Below are 27126 nucleotides of genomic sequence, written 5' to 3' on the forward strand. Positions count from 1 at the left end.
CTGTGAATCCCACAGCTATCATAGGTGATATACTGTTTTGATTGGGAAATTAAATCAATCTCTGATTGCTATTCAAAAAATATTTTAAAAAATCATTGATCAAGGAATATAAATAATCCTGATTAATTTACTACATCAAAATTCAGGAAAATCAAACACTTTCAGACACACCATGAGTATGCATGATACCTACAGCTGAGGAACAGGCTGCAGAAGGAAATGTGCTCTTTGATAGGGAATGATTTTCTTTTTATTTTGTGAATAAATTTAGTTGTCATGAAGGTGGAAGACTTAGAGTACTGATCTGAGCCAGACATAGCAGAGGCAGATGCTGTTTAGGCTTCTACCATTCAAGTATGCCGGTAAACCTAAATCATTCTATAACAGCTCTGCTCTCCCTGTCCTGGGCCTTCATACAGTCTTCCTAGGGCTTAGGAGTGACCAAACAGTAGAGAAAATATGCTTACCTCTGAGATTTGTATTTAAAACATTTAATTGAAAGTTAAAACTTGTTCTGATATCTACTAATGCACCTACCAAGTCCTGGGATTTTCTTGAGCAGAAGCGCACCAGCTGTTTTCTAAGTGCCGTTCCTTGATGTGCAGGTTAGTCACCTGAGTAATTACTCAGGGTTCAATGTGGACTTGATGTGCACCACAAATCTAAAGGTATGTCTACACTGCACACTCCTTTAGGTGGAATGTAGAGTACATATACTACACGACCTCCTAGCCCAGGTATAAATAGCGGTGTAGACAGTGAGGCACTGCTTAGGTAAGTAAAGACATACCTGAATGCTACGGGTATGTACCCTATGCAGCTCTCTACATGCCCAAGCAATGGCTACCCCGTCTTACCCCCCCCCCCCCCCCCGCGCAGAGAAAGACTCTGGCAGCAGGGAAAGGCTCTGGCAGCTCTGCGTTGCTGAAGCCTTTCCCCACTGCCTCCCCCCGCCAGAGCTTTTAATTGATATGTGTAAATATACAGTGCAGTGTGGACACACCTTCTTTTTACTGTACACATACTGTACATGCTGCTGCAAATGGTGTTCAGTGTAGATGTACCCTAAGCCAACTCCGCCTTTCCTCAAAAGTGCTAAGCATGCTGTCTGGAGAACAGGAATAGTGGCCTTGTGGTTAAACACAGAATCTGGGTTCTATTTCCAGCTCTGACACAGACTGATCTTGTGCAAATCATTTCTCCTTTCTATTCCTTGGTTTCCCCATCTGCACAATTAAGATGATAATACTTATGGCATAAAGTATGAAAGTCTGTATTTGTAAAGTTAGTGGACATTTTTGGATGGAAAGTGGTACAAGATGATATTCCCACTCTTGCCTTCTTTTCTTTATATTTTGATTCAGTTTCACTACCAACATGTAGCTGGAATAACACATCAGGATTTGTAAGATACACTTATTGTATGTCAAGGTTCCTATGTTAACTATAGTTATTTTCCCCAAATTCTTCATGATGGTAATGAAAATGCTATGAATAAAATAGGCTATCATGCAACCTTGCTGAGGCTTCTATTTCTTGAGTTGGTGGATCCTAGGCACATGACAGAGATCGGGGACTTGGACTGCTTTGGGGAGAGGGAATCCTTTTCACCAACAAGAGTAGACCCTGCTGGTTGATTTGCAGAGTGACATTGGACATTACATTTCCTTGCCCCTTTTCCTACTAGAAAGGTGAGTATGGCACAGGCGAGGACTTCAGATTGGAAACTGACACTAGGAAGATACCATAGAACAAGATGTGAGTATCCCTGAGACCAGCCTTTAGGGATGTTAAGGCAGATAACCCTATGCTTGGATTTACTTGGGAAAGGGGAGAACCCTTACAGAAGAAACAAATATTGGATTAAAATCACTGTGGTGAAGAGGGCCAACATAAAGCCTATGCACCATGTAAGTCTCACATGAACTGTCAAAATAGAGTTTTGGGGTGTTTGTGTGTGTGTGTGTGTGTGTGTGGACTCTTTTTGCTGGCTCTGTGCACAGGGATACATTTCACACTCAGTGAATATTTTTTGTTTTCTCAGTTGAGATCAGTTTTCAGTTGCATACATCAAAAGGAATAGCTTTTGGCTGCAACTGCCCCATTCTCTTCTCTGCCAGAAAGCCACAATGTGATCTTTGAGATGTTACACGGGGGAAAAAAGAAAGAACTAGAAGTTCAGATCAGGTAACTTTATCTCTCACCTGACAGCTGCACCATTAGCTAGTTCTGATAGACTCACCTTATTTGTCTGGTTTTCTTCACTAGTGCTGTGTATATGCCAGTCAGGAAGGGAAAGGATAGTCTTGTACTCAAAGGACAGCACAAAAGGAGTCAAGAATTCTATTTCCAGCTCTGCCTCTGATTCCAGGGGGCAAGTCATTTAACCTTCAGTTTTTACGTCTGTAGAACTGGGATATGACATGCAACCTCACTGCGGGTTCTGAGGCTTAATTATTAAAGTTTACAAAGCACTTTGAGATCTTCAGATGGCAATGCGAAGTATTACAGTTATTACTGATAGGTGACACATTTGTTACTTTCTGATCCCAAACATGCTAAACCCGTGGAAAAACCCCCACAGAAATTGGGCTAGTTTTTGGCTTGTTGCTTGTTTGGCTTGTTGCTTCTTCTTTTTTTTGATCGGTTCCCGGCAAGCAGAGGCAAGGGAGGGAGAGAGTCAGGAGTGCACAGCAGGCCCACCACAGTCCCAGACTGCACACCAGGGGGATCTAGTCTCATAGAGTGTTGGGGTTCTTAGGGATTGGCTTGTTTTGGCCTGTTTTGAAATGCGATTAGCTTGATTTTTGACTTATTGGGAAAGTCGTGGTACTTATTTACCGTGTGAAAGTTGGCAACTGTGTCTGATCTTGGTTTACTTTAGTAAGTTTATCTTATGACATTGTATTGCACAAATATGTGGATTCCCTTTCCTTTCATTTAATTGTTTCATAATTTTTGGTCTTCTGTCAACTGATTTGTTGTCTGCTGAGTCGAAGTAATACTTTAACTTCTTAGAATAAATTGCTAATCACATTCACATATGCACTTTGTATATGTGCATGCAAGAGCGTGTGGTGGGATGAGTTTGTAAAGTATATGGATACGATGGATACAAAAGTATACACAAACGTCGTCTTGTGTAATATTAGCACACTGATAGGTGCCTTAACAGAATCGTAGATAGGTAGGTAGGTAAAGAGACATGACATGGAAAACACCTTTATTCACATAAAATCACATTTAAAAACTACTTTAAAATGTTATAAAATTACAATATATACACAAAAAGATATGAATAAAATACAACAAAACACATCTTAAATGAACAATAAACATGAATCACTAAAGTAGCATCATCATCAAGTTTACTCAAAATATTGTTTACACACCAAGTCAACTGAAAAGTGTCCAGATTACAAGAGCATTTATCAAAGGTGTAATCAGTCTGCAGCCTGGCCACAGTGTGCAGAACAGCCTTACCACATCACACCACTCCACCCCGGCCTCATTGTTCTGGTGAGATTTCAAAATGGCTAGTTTTGCCTGACCCAGCAAAAACGTAGCCAGGCAGGAAAACAGCCTAGTGCGAGCATTGTATCTCACTCTGAAAACAAACAAGGGCATGGAGAAAACCAGTCCCAAACCGCTGAAAAGTTGCTGCAAAAAAAAAAAACAAAAAGAGGAATTAAACAGAGGCAAGATAGGTAAAAATGAAACATCATGTCTGACACCAAACAGAAGGGGCACTGTGCAGGCACCTCAGAGGCAATATGGTGCACCAAACGATTAGTTGCTACAATGCTATGCGGGACCCTCCACTGCAAGTCACCAGGACACTTAGGAAGAGGTTTGTACAACATCCTCCAAGCCAAAGACCCAGAATCATCCTGGGATGGAGGCATCCTCCAAGACTGTATCAGGGAGATCAGAGAGGGTGGTAGCCTAACCTCACACTTTGACACACATACCACAGACCTGCTTGTTGGTCATGTTTGCAAAAGGAACATTCACCAAACCCTTGCAGGACAACAATCTGCCTGGCCGCACAAGGATCTCATCCACAGAACAGCATACAGCTAGTGAGGGGAACAAGGGATTCCCCCCTGGAAGAACCATCTCTGAAAAAACATTCTGCAAATACTGAGCAGCCCTCTGAGGGAGTTCTGCCTGGAATTCAGAGAGGAAGTTATCCAAAAAATGCACAGGGAAGATTTTGCTCTGAACAGCAAATGCTGTTGCCAACTTCTAGCTTGACCAACTGGGAACAAACCAGTGGGACAGCTTAGTCAACCCAGCCTGAATAAAGGCAGAAAACAGGCTCCTGGAGGAGAGAGCTTCAGTGGAAAAAAGTGGGCTAAAAAACAGTGGCTCTTCCAAGAGCCATAATTTGAAAAATGCAGATTTCACCACAGTCCCTGGGCATTAAAAAGATAGAATAGAAACAAATCTAGATTCTGTAATTGACCAGTTGCCAACAAAAATAGGTGAGAATTAAAGCCCATCCCACCAGCACGATGGAGAAGAGAGAAGGCAAGGGATTTCCAAGCCGGGGGGAGTCAGAGGACAACAACTGCTAAATGGACCAGAGGTGAAAGGCTACAACCCTGCTGACTAAATCAGTGAGTCCCTGACCCCATTCATCTAATGGCAGGAAGAGCAAAGCAGGGCACAATCAGAGGTACCTATTCCCCAAAAATATAATTAATATGCCTCTGAATTTGGTCCAGGGGGAGAGTCCAGACATACTAGCTGGTGCCACATCATTGAGGACACATGGTTATTGGCAATCAAAACCTGTCCCCAAATAGAGAGCCTAGGAAGAAGCCACTGCCCTTTCTCAGGTGCCCTTGCACCATCTCTTCAGCCCCCTCCCAGTTCCTTCATATATATTGTTCAGATGCAAAAAGGTCCCCCAACACCTAAATCCCAGAGCTGCCCATATGCAATTGTTAGGGCAACAAAGGGGGATTGCTGCACTGCCAAGAGCCCAGTAAGATTGAATTGCTTTTAGCCCAGTTCATGCAAGCAGATGCCTATTCATTGTGATACAGCAGGGCTAGAAGGCAGCAACAAGGTTGCCATGAGGGTCCACAATGTCTCATTCCAGGACACTCGTGGCCAAAGCAAGGACTGCGTGGCAGCCTGGGTACGCTTATGGCAGAACAGTTGGAGCTGGATCTTTCTGACATCCCTCCACTGTCTAATACACTGCCCCACCACTGTTTCATACAGAGGCTTATGCTGCTGCCAATGTTCCCAAAACACAGCAAACATCTCAGTGAGATTCAAGTCCTGTAATAATTTGGTATTAAAACACCAGTGGGCAGTACAGGAAGGAAGACGGAGAGACACATTGACACAGGCATAATGATGATCAGAACAGGGAAGACCACACTGGTCTTCCTGGTATAAAAGTGATCCAGTCTAGCCCTTGAGACCTGCTTGGGAGCAGCCTTCAGCCAAGAGTACTACCTAACACTGGGGTGAGAGTACCTCAAACATCTGCTAGCCCAAAGGGCGACAGGAGACAACACAGTTCCCTGGCTGACTGAGGGTGTAGTTCCTTCTGGTTCTTGTCTAAAACATAATCTACAGTGCAACTGAAATCCCCTCCCAGGACAATATTACCATCAGGGTCACAGCCAAGCATGGCATGGACAAGTGTCTGCAGAAAGGAGACATGATCTCGCCCCAGAGTAGGGGCATACACAGTAAGACAGTAGTGCCAATATGTGTCTCCACCTGGAGGAGCTGGCCCTGCACACACTCATTCACAGAGAAGATCTGTGTCCCTGTGTTCTGGGGAAAGAGAACAGTTCCCCCAGCTGTGACATTGGAGCTATGGCTCAAGAAAGCTTCCCCTTTGCATTCCTTTAACCAGATCTCCTGATTATCAAGGTCTGAGTGTGTCCCTTGCAAAAGAAAAACATTAACCTGCTTTTGTCTAAGAAATTCAGAGTTGTGTCCTTCTGTGACCATCCTGGCAGTCATTAATATTGAGAGCCAAGGGTAAGCAGCATCACAGAGATTAGAAAGAGAGAGCCAAGCAGCAGAAGGAGACAATGGAAAGTGGAAATACTGTGAACAAAACAAGCCACGGGGAGGGCTGTGTATCTTGAACAATCCCAACACACTTCCTCACCTTCCTCAACAACTTTTTGAAACAGAAACGTTTCCTACAGTCAACCGAATTATCTCTCAAGACAAGGGCAGCTGAATGAATAAAATGCTGTAAATCAACTCCCCATTTCCTTTTAGGGCTATCCAAAAAAAGTCACTAAGCTCCTTCACACTGTACCTCCTTTCTTATCTAGCTGACTGGCTGGGACATCAGGAACCAGTGAGGAGTAAGAGAGATTATCATCATCCTCTTCATCTCCCTGAGACTCCACCAGGTCAGAAGAACATTCCGCCACCATTGTAACATTCTCATAATTCACGAGGGAGAAAGATTCAGTGCGGGCAGATAGCATATCTATAGTCTCAAGAGGGGAAGGCAGTGGGTTGGGACTCAGCATCATCTCTGCAGCATACAGGATTGGGGCTTGAGGACTCACCATGCCAGAAGAGGACAGTATCCCACTGGAAATGCCAGGCATGGCGCTATCACCCAACACAACACTATTCTCCTTCCCAGGGCACACAGCTCCATCCTCAGCCACTGCCAGTGGCTCAGGCGCCGCCAACGTCTTAGTCCTTTTAGAAATAGTGCTTCATAAATCCATCTCATTGGTCTGTTCTCCACCCCCATCTCTAGAACCTCTCTCTGCTTCCTCTGCAGGGAGGTGCAGCTCAAACTCTGGGACTCGCTTCTGTCCAGGTACAAGTGATGGGGTCACGACAGAGGACACCTGTGGTGGGGAGGCTTTTCTCTAGAGGATAGCAGATACATATGGCGGTGGGGGAGGGAGACAGAATCTGGCAGTTCAGATGTCCCTTGACATCCCAACCACCCCCACTATCCTGGGGTCCCACATTCTTACCAGGAATCCCCAAGCTAGCAGTGCATGGGCAAGATCAGGGTCACCACATAGGAAACATTTCACATTTTCAAAGGTAACAAATACTGTAAAAACTATGCCATCTATGTGATGCTTTAAAACGTAGTTCAAGGGCTGTTCAGGGGTATTTAGAACCACAGAAACCTGGCACCGGAATGACATAACATGTCCCACATTTGGGTTCTTGCAGACTAATGGAATCATCCTAAGAGCAGGAAATACCTTCCCATCGGGAGAGATCAGACACTGGTGTCTCATTATGAAGGAAGGGGGGACATTGGTACTTTAGTAGCAGGAGTAAACAAGGGGAAAACTTGAACAAAAGCCTCCTTGACCCAGAGTCCCTCCTGTACCAAACGATTCACAAACTATTCTTGGGACAGGAAAATTACTATAAATTTGTTCATTCGAGAGGCAGATTTTGTATTAGCATAGTCAATAATCTTACCTATACTCAGCAACTCATCCTGCACAGTGTAGGAGACAGGATGTACACACTGAATCCCATGCTTGTGGATTAAACTGCTAAAACCCTCTGAGGCAGAGAACCCCACCAACTCCTGCAAGGAAAAGGAGATGGGGGACCAATAACACCCCTAAAGTAAAGAAGCAGCAAGAAACAAAACAAAACCATACACAGCCTAACAGAAACCTGGCTAGTGCACAGAGCACATAAACTCAGCCTCACTCTCAGAAGCTCCCACAATCCCGAGAGAGAATCCATCTCTCTTTCCTGTTTTGTAATAATGAGGACTGGAGAGATCCATGAGAATGTAAGAATGGCCATCCTAGGTCAGACCAGTAGACCATCTAGCCCAGAATCCTGTCTTCTGATAGTGGCCAGTGCCAGATGCTTCAGAGGAATGAACAGAATAGAGTAATTTTAGAGTCATCCATCCCCTGTCCTCCAGTCCCAGCTTCTGGCAGTTGGAGGTTTAGGGACACCCAGAGCATGGGATTGCATCCCTGACCATCTTGACTAATAGCCACTGATAGATGACATTATCCAATTCTTTTTTTTTTACCCCAGTTTTACTTCTGGCCTTCACAACATCATCTGGCAATGAGTTCCATAGGTTAACTGTACGTTAGGTAAAGAAGTACTTCTTAATATTTGTTTTAAACCTGCTGCCTATTAATTTAATTGGGTGACCCCTGGCTCTTGTGTTATGTGAAGGGATAAATAACACTTCCCTTTTCCTTTCTCTACCCCATTCATGACTTTAGTATAGTCCTCTGTTGTATCCCCCCCTTAGTCATCTCTTTTCCAGAAGTTCTGCAAACTTTGCCATTACATTAGCTATGCTTCAGTCATCAGGTACAGAGGCTGATTTATGCGATAGGTTACATACCACAATTAGTATTTCTGCAATTTCATATTTGAGTCCTTCAGAACTCTTGGGTGAATACCGTGTGGTCCTGGTGACTTCTTATTGTCACCTAACAATATTCTCCCTCACATCCTCTGCAGTAAAGTCTGATGCAAATAATTCATTTAACTTCTCCGCAATAGCCTTGTCTTCCTTGAGTGCACCTTTAGCACCTTGATTGGCCAGTGTCCCATTGATTGTTTGGCAGGTTCCTGCTTCTGATGTACTTTAAAACAATTTTGCTGTTATTTTTTGAGTCCTTTGCTACTTGCTTTTCAAATTCTTTTGTGGCCTGCCTAATTATACTTGACTTTTCAGAGTTTATGCTCTTTTCTGTTTTCATTAGTAGGATTTGACTTCCAATTTTCAAATGATGTCTTTTTGCCTCTATCTGCCTCTTTTACTTTGTTGTTTATCCATGGTGGCGTTTTTTGGTCCTCTGACTGTTTTTTAAAATTTGGTATATACATTTAGTTTGAGCCTCTATTATGGGGTTTCTAAATGGTTTCCATGCACCTTGGAGGTATTTCACTCTTGCAACTGTTCCCTTTAATTTCCATTTAACTAGCTTCCCCTCTTCTGTGTAGTTGAAGGTATCTATCTCCCCCCCTACAAGGATATTAAATTACATTACATTATGGTTGCTATTACTTAGCCATTCAGCTATAGTCCCCTCTTGGACCAGATCCTGTGCTCCACTTAGGACTAAATCAAGAATTGCCTCTCCCCTTGTGGGTGCCAGGACTAGCTGCTCTAAAAAGCAGTTGTTAATGGTGTCTAGAAAATCATACTTTCTATTAAAGACAGGCCTGAATTAAAACTCCACATTTGAATAACCCCAAAACTCTGGGGGTGTTCAAAATATGGATCTGGATTCAGAACCAAAGTGTGTAGCTTGGGTCTTTCTCTGTATTCTGCTAATGAAGGGGTCAGCTTTGACTGAATTTGTACATTCTAAAAGTTTCACTGCCATATTTTCAAAATAAAATATTTTAACCAAGATATGTACTTGTTTGTTTTTATTTCCTCTTATTAAAACATTACATATATAAAAATATGAGTTTTGTTACTATGAGTCCCGAACCCTGGCAGCTTAATGTCAAATTGTTGTAATGTATTAATAATTTTTCTCATTTGGATTTCTGGGTTTTCCCTTTTTTTCTGTTTTCAGAGATTTTACATTTGGATAGAATTAAAACCATTGATTTTAAATGCTCCTATAACATTTATACTCAGACGTATGTTGTAACCCTTGGAGTTTTTAATGCCATTCCAACTGTTATTTGAAAAATAAAAATTGTTTTTGATTTTGCATCTGTTCAAGTGGTATGAATGTCTATAACTATCACTTCCTAATCTACTATTTTGCAAAGTAAAAGGGCATTGATTTTACAAGATAAAAACTTCACAACTAAATCAGCTATTTTGTATCCTTTAGCAAAAGGATATATAGGTCCTGTACTTTTTACACCTTGCACAACACATTTCCTCTTTCTAAATTTGCCTGTCTTTCTTTTCCCCTCTGTGCAATTGTCTGAAAGTACTACGTGTTGTAGAACGGATTTTAAAAATATTTTTGGCTAGCATTATTTAAAATCATATTTTCTCTTTCAGTTTGTACATTCTGGTCCTAACAGTTTCCTTATTGGCTGAAATTAACATCTTTTCCGCACTCATTGGTATGTGATGTTGTCTTTCTGTCATTTTTAATTGTTATGCCTGATTTTTCTTTTAGAAGGTAGATTGTTGAAATTAAGGGGCAGGAGGTTTCTTTCCATGTTAATCTGAGATCCTTTAATGCAGAGGCATATTTTGCTTTTGTGAATTGCTTTTCCCCCCCTCTTTCTTCATTACAGACTACTCAGGAAGAGCTTTTTTTAACCAAAAAAAAAAAAAAAAAAAGGCCACGCTTGACTGATAATGCATTGCTTTGGATGGTGAAACATTATGAAAGTTTAATTTTTAATTAAATCTGAAATACCAATTATAACTGAAAGAGATTTTAACCTGTTTCTTTTCAGACTGCCTGAAGTTAAATTTTAGATGCTGAAATCACTGCACCTTAAAAACAAAAAGATTAAGCTGCACTGCATTCCTGTAAGTAAAAGCTTTTCCTGTACCTTTTGTCAGTATTTCTCTGAATACAGTGCACACAATAAAAGTGTTAGCACAGTAACTGGACATGGATAAAGGTCAGAGTGCCCTTGGATGGGATTTACAAGTTTAAATGACATTTATTTATTTTTTTAAAGGAAGTTGTGCTAGATCTTTACCAGGTTTTATGTCAGACCCCAAATTGCTAATTCTTTCCGCTGGCTGTTTCAAATTTTATTAGGAATGGTGTGTAGCTTTGTCCCAATTGACATACATTTCCTGTCATCCTGTCACCAAGGATTCCTGCACTTTGATGCAGGGATAATGGAAAATAGCAGAGATTCCTGATGGCATCAGAAATAGAATTAATTCTCCTTTGTGATGTCATAGGACATTTTTGTCCTTTGTTATAAGAAAAATTGAAAGAAAGAGAAAGTTTCTGGTGACATCATAACAGGAGTCATCTGCCTGAGGACATTGGATGGGATCAGAAATGTATAATTCTTCTATGTGTGTGTATGTGTGTTCCCTATTGTGCTAGGAAACAGTCAAAATAACATATCTTATGTTTTCGAACGAGAGATGAGACTGTCTCTAAGAGCCCCATTAGTCCATAAATGCATGTCAGAGTCTACATCAGTCTGGTCTATCCTTATTTAGAAGCTGTTTTGTCAATGTACTCGAGAGAACAATTAATACTTGGGATTTCAATGCATGAATAACAGGCAAGTGAATGACCAGACAGTGTAAAAGATTCAGATGCCCCGAGTTTAAAAAGAAAAAAGAAACAAAACAAAATCTTAAAGATGATGGGGGAAAGGGATTTTAGTTTCACAATAAAAGGTTGTGAAATACTACAAAGCAAAATCAATCTGTTTTCTCATTTAAAATGAAAATGTAAGTTTGGTAATGAAATCCAGAAGCTTATGAATTCTTCCTAAGTGATATCTTTGTTTTATAGCACAAAGTGTTTCAGTGTTTTAACTGTTACATAAGGGGGTTTTCAACCCCCTTTCAACTCTAATGAATTTACTTTGGAGACTACCTGAAGGGTACAGCATACTGCGGGTACATAATACCCCTTCCAGGAATGGAATGCCAGGCATGAGTCAGTGAGGCAGATTGTGCCATTCTGGCACCAATCCATTGCATTTTTACATTACTGGCAGGGGCATGCCATCGTGTTGTTAAATACTATGCATTAACTGCAGACTGTGGCCAGTGAATTGGGTTTAAAATGTTCTGCTCATAGTTCTTAACTTCCTACCACAAGCAGTATCCCTGGCCACCATGGTCATCAGTGTAACTCTGAGCCTATGACCTAGGTTAAAGGTACTAGTTGATTTAGTGGTACCAATGACATAACATTTGAGGGGGGGGCAGAGAGGTTGGGTTGGGGGGAAAGCCTTTGGCATGTATGAACACTGAATCTAGAAGCCCTTTTGTAATTCCCTGTATATTATAAAATAATAATGAGGAGAATTTTGCTTGGAATGCATTAGACATTTTCTTACCAAAATGTAATAGATCTAGGAGTGAATTAAGGTTGGTTCTTTGGATCTTTGGGATACAGATGGTCATTGGGTCCTTGATGGAACAGTGAGGCGAAGTACTATGTAGCAGTATATGGCCCTGATGATTGGCTGCCAGCTGGGCTGGGCTATATGACTTGGTAAGGAGACAGGGACTCATTGGTAGAGGAAAACAACTTTAAATGTAAATTGTTATCCTAACATAAATGTGGAACCGACCTGCAGAAAGAGAACCTTAATATCTCCATTTTACTGATGGGGAAACAGAGACACAAAGGTTAAATGACTTGCTCCAGGTCACACAGTGAATCAGACCTAGAGTTGGGAATAGGACACAGGATCCTGACTCAGCACAATTCCATCCTTCCTTTTGCTCTATCAAACTCTCTCAGCTGGACCTCTGCTTTATTGCATGCATTATCTCCAACTTACTTCCATCATTCATTTTTCAAAAGTATCCTGCCTGTAAACTCCTAAATGCTCCTAGGTTTTGTAGCCTCAGCATACAGCCCCACCTTTGAAATATACCAGGATCGTTAGTGCTTTATGATTCTTTATGCTGTGAGTAGCATGGTGGAGGGACTTTTATGGTTGGACATGCAAATCATACTAATGAAATCTGGATATTGCTGTTACATTCGAGTGTCTATGTATGCAGTAACACAAAACAATTATAATGCATGGTGTTTAGCCATAGAAGAAAAGATGCTTTGAAGTTTTGCGTTGTTTCTTACTGAGGTTCACTGTGAACACTGGCTGCTAATTTCTGAGATCTGGGATGAGATTAATCCCAGTATATGGCTTTCCTGTAAATAGAGAACTACCTATTTTTTTAAATTATTTTTTTTAATTTGGAGTCTGAAGAGATCATTCCCAGAATGTGATGTCCCTACATCATCTGATTGTTCAGAATGTGGGCTATCTCCTCAGCTGGTGCAAATCATATACGCTGTTGACTTGGGAGCCAGATCTTTGCACAAAGGAAAGATACTGTACATATAAGCTAAAATTGTCCAAAACATATACGGGTGTGGGATAATTTTCAAAGCAGTGTCTAGGGATTTAACCATGTTTCCCTTATCTAAGACTTATAAGAATTGCATATAGTAGATACATTTTTAATGTATGTGCTGCCTTGAAAAATTCCAGCTCATATGTGGCGTAGTGGTCTGAGTACAGGATTAATAGCCAAGAGATCCTGTATTCTTATCCTGATTCAGACATGCATGGCATTGAGCAAGTCACTTAACCCTTCTGGACCTCACCATTCATATCTATTTTAAAGTGTGGATAATACTGACATACCTATGTGAACATTATTTAGTTAGTGTTTGTGAAGCTCTTGAAAGTGCTAAGCATTGTTATTATAAACAAACACTTTGTGTGCACAAAACACCTGGGATGGAGATATAGTCACTCACTGGGATGATCTTTCACAACTCACTTGTGCCTTTGTTTTGTTCCATCACTGAAAGGTATCCAGGCCAATTGTAATTTACAAAAATACTTCCCATATCACTCTCCTCACTGTTGAGTATTTTTATTGCAAAAATTCTTTCTTTGTTTGTCTGTCTCCATACTTTCCTCCATGCTGAATTAACCTTGCTTACCAAACTTTATCCCCTCCTCTGCACTATACAGCAGAGACATTTGCATAGCCTCCAAATTACAAAGAACAAATTCATTTTGTCTACTAATTATGTTTGCTGATGATGTATGAAACAGACAGAAGACAGTTTGAATTTTCATAAGTTCAATTGAGCTTGCAGGCATAAGGAAACGAACTGGCAGAACCCAAGCCAATGTGACATGGAATGCAGGCATCCCAGAGTGCATGCTGCATGCGTAGCGTCAGGATGTCAGGGCTAAGAAGGGCCTCTTCCATCAGAGGAGTGCTTTTAAAAGAAAGAAATATTTTGAAGCAACAAACAGTCCACCCTAACATATCCTTCAGGTTCTCCTTTACAGTGCATTGAACATCATAGCGCTTGGGGGACATGGGCATCTGCTCACCAATATTGTAACTTACTGTTTTAACCAGAGTTGCATGCCTGAGACATGTTTTGTTTTCCCCAGCAGTTCTCTAACTCCTATTCCTCCCATCAGCTCCAACACTGCTCACAGAATGATGGCAAGCTAAGCTCTTTTTGCCAAAGAAATTGTGGTAGAAAGAGGTCTGCTGAAGAAGACGTTTGTATAAAAAAATTGTTTGGGATTCTGCCTGCCCTAAATAGAACTCAATGTCTTGGGGCCATCACTGAAGAATTATATTAGCACTAACAAAGGGAATTAATTTTGCCTTCTCTTTCTCCTACAATGAGGTATCAATCCAGAAACTCCTGGGGATAAATTCTACCCTGATTTTTACTCATGCAACCCCATCAAAGTTAATGCGGTGGTACAGATGTAAGTCAAGGCAGAATTTGTCTCCAGCATTGGATTGGCTGAGAAGGCAGAAGTCTGTTTTGCTGCATCATCTGACCTGGAGTACAGGTTTCAAAAGTGTGTAAGTGACTTAAGAGTCCAAGTGCCATTGGATTTCAATTTAGGCTCCTAAGTATACGTCACTTTGGAAAATGGGACTCAGGCTTACTCGCTTATGCACTGTTGAAAATTTTATCCTTGGTTATTTATATTCTCGGCAAGGCCCCTTGAAGATAACGGGTCGGTATTCTGTGGGGTGCTGACAACTTCTTAACCCTGTTTTTGAGACAAAGATGGTGAGAGTGTTAATGTAGACATTTGGGTCCAGATTTTAGATGATGATAATCTGCACAGTTTCACTGAAGTCAGTGGAGTAATACTGATTTACGCCACTGGAATATCTGGTTCTTAAACTTCAGATGAAATGAGAAAATCCAAGATACTTGTTTGTTCCTTAAAAAAAATCACCTTATTTTAGGTCTTCTGACATAGGACATGGTCACAGTTTAAAGGTGCAAATACAGCGGATGATCAAAAGAATAAATATGCAGCGGGGCTTATGGTAATCCTTTTCTACAAAAAGCAAATTTCTCAGGAGATTATGCAACTTCATGATTGACTCTTTGTTGTCTTTGAATCTCCAGCTAAACATCCTCAAGAGAACAATAGTGAGACCATTTTGGGTACAATAGTCTTGGAACTCTGATAATCCAGTAGATATTTTTATTTGCTCTTAGGTTGGCTTTAATCAGACCATCTGCAAGTCAACTGATAGCAGTTAGGACTGAATGTTATTTATGTCCATCATGCATTTTTTGTTTTAGATATCTGGCTGTACTTTAAGTGCAGGCTAGAGCACTCACAGTGTAGAAAGTATATTGTAGCATGCAGCTTTTGTTTTAGTGGTGTGTTTGCTACATTAGGTAGAGAGAGGAAAATAGCTCTCTAGTGTACGGTTGCTCTATTAGGCGTAGGGATATTGGTCTTGATTCATTCATTTTAGAAGGTGCAGGGATTTCAGTGTTGATTCCCTGAGCAGTATTGCTTTAATAAGTTATAAAATACTGTAGCATTTCAACACTTAAAGAGGCTACAGTGAAACGAGATAATCTTTCACTCCACTTATCAAAGCATTTGCTGGTCTCACTTCAAGGGAGATGAAAGACTAAAGAATATTGAGCAAGGAAAGTTAATCTATAGCCAGAGATGTCATTAGATAAGAAGTTACAAAAAAAAAAAAAAAAAAAAAAAAAGAGTTGACACAAACATGCTGGCTTTTGCCAGCCCTTGCTATAAATGTATTTCTTCTCCTCAACACATAGAGCCAAATTCTGCTGCTAGACCAGTGTAAATCAGGAGTGAATCCACTGAAAACAGTGTGGTTATTCTGGATTTACATTGTTGCCAGCATTTGGCAGAATAGACTGGAGATAGTTAAATACATCCCTGGAAATGTCAAAGCCTCAGATATGTGAGATACACGAACCTTCTTGGCAGGATCCTCCACTGGTGTAAGTCTGACTCACCCCAGTACATGATCTGGTCCTCTGTGTCTAAGGTGACCAGACAGCAAGTGTCAATAATTGGGACGGGGGGATGGGGGGTAATAGGAGCCTATATAAGAAAAAGACCCCGAAATCAGGACTGTCCCTATAAAATCAGGACATCTGGTCACCCTGTCTGTATCTCTTCCATCACCACCACCCATCCTTAGATAATATCACCTCTGGGACAGATTTTTATCTCAGTTTCACCAATGTAAATCCATCAATCTCAGTAATTTGCACTGGTGCAATGAAGATCAGAATGTTGCCCTCTCTCTTTTTCTAAGAGTCCTCTGGGGGGTTCAGCTGTGGACACATTAGCAGTTCTGGTGCCAACACAAACTCTGCCTAGTCTTGTGAGCTCTGACAGGAAATGTTCTCATTGAACACAGCTTTAAGAAGTGCTGTATTTTCTAATGATAGAAGAAGTCTGCTTCGAGAATACTTTGTGCTCATCCCAGAGCTCTCCATATCCTCCATTTAAATGGAGCAACTTCTTCCTCCCAACCTGTTGCTTCTGCAGCTCTGCCCATCACTGAGCCTGCTGGAGGTGGCAGCGGGGAAGCACAAATGGAAATGGAAAGCACTTGGCAGATGCTCTGTGCTGTTAAAGGCCTTTGGAACAGGGTCTGGCTTTGCAAGATGTTTTCAATGTCAGTAATATTGATGGCATCCCTGAATCAGAAACTGCATTAACAAATCTTTTGAACCAATTGGTATCCGTGGTAGCCTTTTTTTTTTTTTAAAGAGGCCTATAACATATTGTTAAGCATCTCATTCCAGTTCCACATACTGTTCTCATGGAAATTTTGAATAATGAAAGCCTTTTATAAGATGGAAGTAGCTTATCTAATCTCTTTAAGACTGGCAAGAAGTAATCAGGAGTCCTGTGACTCTTAGCAGCAGCACATTTTCAGGGAATTAGGCATGCATTTCCCAGCAGCAATGATGGGAATTGTGTGCCAAATTACTGCAAGCCCTTGCTGAAAATGAGCCCTCTTAGGTCATGATCCTGGCTCATCCTCATAGGCTTCATTGGAATCATTAATGAGAATAAAGGCTGCAGGAACAAGCCCCAAATGGAAGAATTGCCAGTATCATTTTCATAACGTTCACCTGTGGCAGGCAGCTTCCATGTGGCCTTGGGAAAGATAGAAATGGAAGAAGATCAGTTTCCCATTTGGTCCATTTTCCTAGTAGCTCTAGCGTGCACTCCCTGTTTCATTAGCTGCTTAGTAGAGCTTCCGATGGCTAGGGAGGAGGGGAAATCTTATTTACCAAGAATACAATCTTTTGTTTTCGCTCACATTCTGTCTCTAAAAAATGCTAATAGTCACCCCCTATTGAGAAATTTCTCCTCCTGCTACTTCCATGTGGGAGTCAAGGCTGGAGGATATCTGTGGAATGGGCTTGTTTTCATTTGAACTGTCACTGCTCATAGTGTGCCATCCCCGAACCCCTGTCAGGGGCAGATTAGGAAGTGAGCCTTGGATCCTTGGGTTCTGGGACCCAACTTCCCAGAGCATCTAAGTGAAAAATGATACAGAATTGCAGGGGGCAGTACAGGGCACAGTTGTTTGAAGACAAACAGCTGCCTGCCGGAGTGGGATCTAGGAAGAGTCAAGGACTTGTGCATGGTAGGAAGAAAAAGAGTTCAACCTAGGTTTACAGGAGTGAAATGAGCTGGGAGAAGTGATCGTCTTAGAGGGGAAAGGAGGAAAGAAGCCTGAAGTGTTTTTGGTAGAGAGCCGATGTCTGGGAGAATCTGGACCCTGTTTGGAATTAGACCAGTCCTGCCTAGAGAGTAGAGTAGTGCAAAGGTTCCCAAACTAGTACTACTACTACTACTACTACTTCTTTTTTTTTTTTTTTTTTTTGCTGTGCACCTCTTTGGAAATTCGTATTCCATGCATGCCCCCATTTTTCTAAAAAACAGTATTTCAGTGGTTGCCTCGCGTCCAGGAGCTCATCCTGGCTGATGTGCCCCACTGCTCTCCAGCCCCTGAGCATCCCCTGCCAGGGACGTGCTCCAGGTGGGTGGCCCCAACAGAACAGACAGCTGGGCTGCTCCCTCTTTTCCTCATGTCCCTGCCCCTAGGACCTCACAGGCCTCACTCAAGCTCCTCTAGCCTTGAGGTATCCCCAGAGCTTATGAGGGCAGGGAGGAACTACCTCCCAAGGTACATGTGCATCAGCTTGTGAAGAGGTGAGCGAGCAGGAACGGCCCACCACCTCCTGCCCAGAGAGGGGCCATGCCCCCTTGCTCCTCGTCCTTCCCTCCTTGTTCTTCCAGCCTGGCAGCAATGGCAGGAGCTGGAGCAGAAGAGTCAGACAGTGAGAGTACTGTCAGGGCCTTGAATAGGGGCGATGAAGATCCAGGAGCCAATAGACTATACTATTTTCATTATGTATCCACCATGGCTGTCGCTTGAGCTACGTACATATAAAGTTATAAATTCTTATCACTTTATTTGTCCTGCAGGAAGGAAGTGTTTTTTGTTTTGTTTTGTTTTGGGGGTGGGGGTTGGACAGGAATTTGGTGTTCTTCTTCGAGTGCTTGCTCATATCCATTCCATTAGGTGTATGCGCGCCGCGTGCACGATCGTCGGAAGATTTTCTACCCTAGCAACACCGGCGGGTCGGCTGTGGAGCCCCCTAGAGTGGCGCCTTCATGGCGCTGAATATATACCCCAGCCGACCCGGCGCCCCCTCAGTTCCTTCTTACCGCCCCTGACGGTCGTTGGAACTGTGGAGCGCTGCTTAGCTGTTCTCCACTCTCCCTAGCTTAGTTAGATCATTCGCAGTTATAGTTATAGTTCTAGTTCTAGTGTTATAGTTAAATAGTTTTAAAGTTGTTTTAGTTGTTATTGTAGTTCAGGGGATTAAGGGGGTCGTCTCCCCCTTTCTCCCCCGGCCGCGGGGCCGGGCTCATGCCCAACGCTCCCGGCTTCAAGCAGTGCGCCTCCTGCGCTAAGCCTATGCCCACGAGCGACCCGCACGACTCCTGTCTGAAGTGCCTGGGAGAGTCCCATCAAACAGATAAGTGCAAGATCTGTAAGGCCTTCAGACCAAGGACCAAGAAGGAGCGGGACTTTCGGCTCCGGCAACTCCTGATGGAGGCGGCACTTAGTCCGGACGCTCCATCTACAAGCCAGGCCCCGGCACCTAGCGCCTCGGTGCGCAGTGCCCCGGCGGCACCGGCTACGACGACCACGCGAGTGGCGTCGGACAAGCCTCCCCGGCACCGGACCTCGTCGGCACCGCAAGCACAGCAAGTGCCTCGGCGCCGGTCATTATCCCCAGGGCATAAAAAAGCCCATAAGACGGGGACCTCCGTGCCGAAGACGCCGGCTCCCCCAGTGCCGGGGGTAGAGCCGCGTCCGCCGGTGGAGCACCGGAAACAGGTGCCTCCAGCACCGTCGACTCCGGCGCCGAGACCGTTGAGTCTGGTGCAGATAACGTCTCCACCGAGGCCGGCGGTGATACAGTGCCTCCCGTCGACTCCAGAGACCTTCGCAGCGGCGAGAGACTTAATAGCTCTCACGGAGCCGGCACCGCCCCAACCACCGGCACCGTCGGCACCGTTGACTCGCCCGGTCCAGTCGAGGGGGAAACCTGCCTTGATGCGCCCTCCATCCCAAGGGCTGGAACCTCGGCACCGATCCAGGTCCCGAAGCAGGTCCCCACGCCGCTCGCAGTCCCGGCGCCGAATATCACCTCGGCACCGGTCGTACTCGCGGCCAAGATCTTCTTCGCGGCACCGCTCTACGTCTCGGCACCGCTATGATCGTCGGCACCGATCAACGTCGAGACGTAGTTCTCGGCACCGCTATGGTCGACGCTCGACGTCGAGAGGCCGCTCCCGGCACCGGGCATACTCCAGGTCCTCGTCGAGGTCCAGATCCGACTCCCGGCACCGACGAGGTCATCGGCACCGGTCGCGGTCCCGGCACCGATCGCCGGCACCGCGTAGAGATAGATCATCTCTGGACCGGCACCGTGCGGCACCGCAGCCCACGGGGATCGTCTCGACGCTCTCGGCACCGCCGTGGCCATCGAGATCGGTGTCTCGCTCCTCGGAGGACCTCTCGAGATCGGCATACCCCCCTCAGGGGCAAGCCGAGGAACAGGACTTGGGCCATTGGCAGGACACGACAGAGGACCATTCTCATGGCCCATCTCACTGGTCGTTTTGGACCCCGTGGGCGTACCATCAGGCGCAAGGGGCTCCAATTGCTTCGACCTCTCGCTCCGGTCACTCCGTCAGAAGAGCCCCGGAGTCCACCATTTCTCGGCCTCCGCCAGGGGGCATGGAGGCTTCTGTGTCCGCAACACCTGACGCCCTGGACCCAGGCGCAGGTGATGCTCCGGCCCAGGAACAGGGAGACCAGGACCAGCCCTTGGATCCTGTGCCACCGGAGGCATCTTCCTCTTCTTCTCCGGATGAGGCAGTGGCGGGCACATCGTGCACAGGTCCACCTCCAATAGATCTTCGGGCTCACCAGGATCTTCTGCGTAGGATGGCCCGTAATATGGACCTGCAGGCGGAGGAGATAGTGGAGGTGCATGACCCGATCGTGAATATCCTCGGAGCGGATGCCCCATCGAGGGTGACGTTACCCCTGATCCGCACGATACAGGCCAATGCTTCTACGATATGGCAGACTCCTGCCTCTATCCCACCCACAGCGAGAGGGGTGGAAAGGAAATACTTTGTCCCGTCTAAAGACTACGGGTACTTGTATACCCACCCCCAGCCGTGTTCATTGGTGGTGGCATCAGTTAACGCAAGGGAGCGCCACGGTCAGCAGGCCGCAGCGCCCAAATCAAAGGAGGCTAAGCGCCTCGATTTATTCGGCCGTAAAGTTTACTCAGCCGGAGGGCTGCAACTTAGAGCGGCTAACCAGCAGGCGCTCTTGAGCCGCTATAGCTTTAACTCCTGGAACTCTATGGGGAAGTTCAAGGAGTTGGTTCCCCAAGAGTCCAGGGAGGAGTTTGGAGCCCTGGTAGAGGAGGGTAAGAAGGTGGCCCGGACCTCCTTACAGGCCTCCTTAGACATAGCGGACTCTGCTGCGAGAACCCTGGCCTCAGGTATCGCTATGCGGAGGATCTCCTGGCTCCAGGTCTCGGGTCTGCCTCAGGAACTGCAGCAAACCCTGCAGGATCTACCCTTCGAAGGTCAAGGGTTGTTTTCAGAAAAGACGGACTCTCGCCTGCAGAGCCTCAAGGACTCCAGGACGATCATGCGTTCCTTGGGGATGCATGTTGTGGGCCCTCAGCGCAGGCCATTTAGACCGCAGCCTCAGCGCTTCTACCCCCCCCCCCCCGCCTCGTCAGAGACCGGACTCGGCCCGGAGGCAAGGGCGAGGTGGTAGAAGAAGGTGGACCGGCCCTCAACCTGGTCAGAACCAGGGGCCACCTAGACCACCTTCAGGCCCCAGGCAGAACTTTTGAAGGTGCGGTCGAGGACGGCGCCCCAGTCATCCCCCAGGATCCAGCCCCATCCTTTCGGGATCGCCTTTCCCATTTCCACCATGCCTGGTCCCTTATAACCTCGGACCGTTGGGTCCTTCGCACGGTGGACAGGGGATATGCTATCCAGTTTTCTTCAATTCCCCCCTCCTCCCCCCCTTCCCCGTCCCTCTTCAGGGACCCTTCTCACGAGCAACTTCTTATACAGGAAGTTTCCACGCTCCTTGCTATGGGGGCCATAGAGCAGGTTCCAGTGGAGTTAAGGGGCAGGGGATTCTATTCCCGTTACTTCCTCATTCCCAAGTCCAAAGGAGGTCTGCGACCTATCTTGGACTTGCGCGGACTCAACAAATTCGTAGTAAAGTTGAAGTTCCGCATGGTCTCTTTGGGGGCCATTATCCCTTCCCTCGATCCTGGAGACTGGTTCGCCGCCCTCGACATGAAAGACGCATACTTTCACATTGCAATTTACCCGCCTCACAGACGCTTCCTGCGATTCGTGGTAAACATGGTGCACTACCAATTTGCAGTCCTTCCCTTCGGCCTATCCTCGGCCCCAAGGGTGTTCACGAAATGTATGGCTGTCGTGGCAGCGTACCTTCGTCGGCAAGGGATACAGGTGTTCCCGTACCTAGACGACTGGCTGGTACGCGGTCGCACCAAGGAGCAAGTTCAAGCTCACGTCCTCATAATAGTGCACACATTCAACAAGTTGGGTATCCTACTCAACAAGGACAAATCCACTCTAGAACCTACCCAGAGAATAGAATTCATCGGCGCAGTTCTAGACTCCAGACGTGCACAAGCCATCCTGCCAGACAACCGATTTGGCACCATCACGAGCCTCATTCAAGGACTCAAGGCCTTCCCAACTACCACGGTGAGGTCGTGCCTTACCCTGCTGGGTCACATGGCTTCCTGCACGTACGTAACCAGGCATGCCAGACTTCGGCTTCACCCACTCCAGACCTGGGTGTCGTCAATATATCGACCAAATCGGGACAGCCTGAACATGGTGGTCATTGTCCCGAACTCGGTCCTGACCTCCCTCACATGGTGGCTAGACCACAAGGTGGTTTGCGAGGGGATGCCATTTCACGCCCCACAACCCTCTCTGCACCTGGTCACAGACGCTTCATCCCTGGGTTGGGGCGCCCATCTCAACGAACACCATACCCAGGGCCTGTGGACTGTACCCCAGATAGCCCTGCACATCAATGTTCGGGAACTGATGGCGGTGCGCCTGGCGTGCCAGGCATTTCTCAATCTCCTATGTGGCCGCTGTGTGTTAGTTCTCATCGACAACACCACGGCCATGTTTTACATCAACAAGCAAGGAGGAGCACGTTCGTCAATTCTATGCCAAGAGGCCATTCGCCTGTGGGACTTCTGCATCGCCCACTCAATCCATCTCACGGCATCGTTCCTCCCTGGAGTCCAGAACACTCTGGCGGACCGACTCAGCAGGTCCTTTCAAACACACGAGTGGTCTATCCGTCCGGACATCATACATTCCGTTTTCCAGAAGTGGGGGTTTCCCCAGATAGACCTGTTTGCATCTCGAGACAACAGGAAGTGCCACGTGTTCTGCTCCCTGCAAGGTCGAGCTCCGGGCTCCCTCTCGGATGCGTTTCTCCTTCCCTGGAAAGACCACCTGTTTTATGCCTTCCCTCCATTTCCTCTGGTCCACAAGATACTGCTCAAATTGCGCAGAGACCAGGCACAGGTAATTCTGATCGCCCCAGCGTGGCCGAGACAACATTGGTACACCACGCTGTTGGAGCTCTCGGTTCAGACACCGATCCCGCTTCCATTATGCCCGGATCTCATCTCTCAGGACCACGGCCGCCTGCGTCACCCCGACCTGCAATCACTCCACCTCACGGCGTGGCTGCTCCATGGTTCACCCAGGCAGAGCAGCAGTGCTCGCACTCTGTCCAACAGATTCTGCTGAGCAGTAGGAAGCCCTCAACACGGACCACGTACCTGGCCAAGTGGAAGCGGTTCTCCTGTTGGTGCGAACAACGAGCCATGTCCCCGTTGCAGGCACCCATTCCTCTCATTTTGGAATATCTCCTCTCCCTAAAACAGCAGGGGTTGGCGATATCTTCAATTAGAGTTCACCTGGCCGCTATATCGGCCTTTCACCCAGGGGAACTCGCGTCCTCGGTATTCTCTAACCCGATGGTCGTTAGATTCCTCAAGGGCTTAGACCGGATGTACCCACAACAACGTCAGCCCGTTCAGACGTGGGACCTCAACCTGGTTCTCTCCAAGCTCACAGGTCCTCCATTCGAGCCACTGGCCACCTGTTCACTTTTGTAGCTATCCTGGAAGACAGCCTTCCTTGTAGCCATCACCTCAGCAAGGCGCGTTTCTGAACTCAGGGCGCTTACATCCGAGCCCCCTTATACAGTTTTCCATAAGGATAAAGTGCAGCTTCGTCCACATCCTGCCTTTCTCCCTAAGGTGGTTTCTCCTTTTCATATCAACCAGGACATCTTTCTCCCGGTCTTTCATCCCAAACCACATGCCACTCGCCAGGATCAACGTTTGCATTCCCTGGACGTACGAAGGGCCCTGGCCTTCTATATTGACCGCACAAAGCACTTTAGAAAGACGACGCAACTCTTCGTTGCAGTGGCCGACCGAATGAAAGGCTCACCGGTCTCCTCACAACGCCTATCCTCCTGGATTACGTCTTGCATCCGGACTTGCTATGACCTGGCAGGTGTCTCAGCACCGCACCTCACCGCTCACTCCACGAGGGCCCAGGCTTCCTCGACGGCTTTCCTGGCACAAGTTCCGATACAGGACATTTGTAGAGCAGCGGTTTGGTCATCAGTCCACACATTTACAGCTCACTATGCACTAGTGCAGCAGTCCAGAGACGATGCTGCTTTCGGATCAGCGGTTTTGCACACAGCAATGTCTCACTCCGACCCCACCACCTAAGTTGGGCTTGGGAGTCACCTAATGGAATGGATATGAGCAAGCACTCGAAGAAGAAAAGACGGTTACTCACCGTTGTAACTGTTGTTCTTTGAGATGTGTTGCTCATATCCATTCCAAACCCGCCCCCCGTCCCCACTGTCGGAGTAGCCGGCAAGAAGGAACTGAGGGGGCGCCGGGTCGGCTGGGGTATATATTCAGCGCCATGAAGGCGCCACTCTAGGGGGCTCCACAGCCGACCCGCCGGTGTTGCTAGGGTAGAAAATCTTCCGACGATCGTGCACGCGGCGCGCATACACCTAATGGAATGGATATGAGCAACACATCTCGAAGAACAACAGTTACAACGGTGAGTAACCGTCTTTTACTAGAATTTACCCCGAGACTTTTCATGGCACGTGGAGTTTTAAGGCCCAAGGACTGTTGACTGTTTCTTCCGACATCATGAATTAGTGTAAAGCTTAGATGTTTCTCCTGCCTGTTTTTCCCATGGTTTTTAAAACATCCTATGCAGTTAAATCTACCCTTGGGACCTGTTGCATTCATAGTGTCATGAGACATTTGTAAGTGATGTGGCAAACTCCCCTTCACTCTAGTGATGACTTCGTCATGTTACTAGCCCCACGAGTGTGTGTGCTGACTCCAGGTCTGGGAATGCTTTAAAGGAAAACTTCAGTGATTAATAATACCTTAGATATCTAGTAAATATTTAGTTTCCTAAAGATACCTGTCATGTCACCTGAATGTTTTGCTGCCCTGTCTCGGGTGTATACCTCTTTGGAGGAACTTGGAATAATTCTTTCTGCAATAAGGTGACCAGGACTACTATGTATGATTATAAGGTATAACAAATATGATATTATTATTATCTGGTAGTAAATATTAACCCTTTTAGTCTTTGTCATTCTGTATATTTGATTCATTTATATATTAACTGTTCTTTAGAATCTTTAGGGTATTAACAAAGAGTATGTTGAATTCTAAGGCCCAGCACACTGGTCCTTGAACGATAAGTAATCCTATTCAGGAATTCTATGTGTTAGACTACATATTATAATCCTGGGCACTCTATGTCCCCAGAACTCCAGATAATCTGGGAAACCATTCCCTTCATACATATAATGCTTACATAAGCATATATAAACCTGGGAAACTGATAAGGGATAATTGTCGCAGCAGATCGGGAAGAATAATTATGGGAGAAGAAAGACCCACTGAAATATATTATCTTGGTAGTCCTCTTAGCTGTAAATAATCATGCCTTCTCAGTTAAATCACCTAAACTGAGAATGTATAGAAATGATATCAAAACATGATTCTTTTGGCAAAGAGGTTTTCTTTGTTTGGAAACCCTATATAATGACACTGGTATGGGAACTTAGTTGGGGAACGAATCTGCTGCATCCCTCCAGGTACAGTGAAGGAGAGACATCATCATCAGTCATCATCACATCAAAGGATGGTAATGTATCTATTCTTTCTGTATTCTATATAGTGCTGTATTAATTTCTGATTGATAATCTTTGATTAAATAATTCCAATTGAACCTATTTGACAGTCTTGAGTTGTAATTAACTTAGACATGCAACAATATAGTTGATTCATAGATTCAAAGGCCAGAAGAGACCATTGTGATCATCTAGTCTGTATGCTATGAGTGGTCCTGAATCAAATCCTTGCATCCAACCACTCCCTGAACTTCAGGAGATTTCAGAATCTGAACCTGGCTCCAAATTTCATAACTGACTCTTATTTGTATAATGGGCCAAACCAAAACCACAGATAGGAAAATTGGTGGGGAACGGGAAGGTTTACTCTCATATCAAAGTCATGTTTAGAACCACTTGTCACTCTTTCAGAATTTCCATTAATTAAATGTTATGCTGGTGTCTCTCAGAGGGAGCTGACGTTCTACAGATATTTCATTGGACAGGATTTCTTGCTAGTAAGTGGATTAAGATACAGAAAACACATTCTCACCATTGCAGTCAGTAGCATCTGGGAGAATTTCAGCGCTGTATGGCAAATTATACTTTTTGTTAATATAACAGCAGGTAAAACTCTTTTTAAATTCCCCTCTAGAATTTACCTTTCAGCAACTCAGGCAGTCTCAGATTTCCTAAGTATGCCATTGGTGAGACATATTTCTTATGGCCCTGTTTTGTCAGATTCTCATGGCCACAGCTCTCTATATGATTATTATATTTAATTATACTTTAGACACATTTTAATTTTGGAGCGTACCTAGATGGACTTGGGGTATGGCAGTGACTCTGTTGCCTTCCCCTCTTCCTTCCACATGGGAGGGAGTTCATGACAGCTGTAGCAACTGGTGTAATTGAACAAATTCTCCACAGTGTTCTCACTTCTTGAACACAACTCCAATGTCACTGGATCTTGGGTACTGACTGTACTTTCTCTTGTGCTGTCAACCTCAAGGTAAAGGAGGAAATGCAGGCGTTTCCTGAGTTGACGTAGAGGAAAGGAATCTACAGGGTGAAGATAAATATTTGATGTCCTTTTATAGATTTCAAAAGAAACACTTCTTGGCACAATTACATTTGCCCTTTAACTATAAAACAATGATGTATAGATCACTGTATGTGTGTTTTTGCCCAGGAGACGAGAGAAGAGCTCCTAGGGTGATTAGGGGAATGGAGGGGCTATCTTATGAGAGGAGATTGGAAGAGCTTTGCTCGTTTAGTCTTGCCAAAAGAAGGCTGAGAGGAGATAT

General features: G+C 45.1%; 1 protein-coding gene across 8 annotated transcripts in view; it reads left to right on the top strand.

Annotated features, from left to right (window-relative positions):
* The window catches only part of ZBTB20 (zinc finger and BTB domain containing 20), a 625639-nt gene that overhangs the window by 194404 nt on the left and 404109 nt on the right, over window positions 1-27126 (top strand). For all 8 annotated transcript variants that reach the window (XR_008446640.1, XR_008446641.1, XM_054043665.1 and 5 more), the window contains exon 4: window positions 10396-10471. The gene's annotated coding sequence lies outside the window, so the exon portion shown is untranslated. The remainder of the gene's footprint in view (window positions 1-10395; window positions 10472-27126) is intronic.

Source organism: Malaclemys terrapin, chromosome 1 (genome assembly GCF_027887155.1).
Source record: "Malaclemys terrapin pileata isolate rMalTer1 chromosome 1, rMalTer1.hap1, whole genome shotgun sequence".
Classification (NCBI taxonomy): Eukaryota; Metazoa; Chordata; order Testudines; family Emydidae; genus Malaclemys; species Malaclemys terrapin.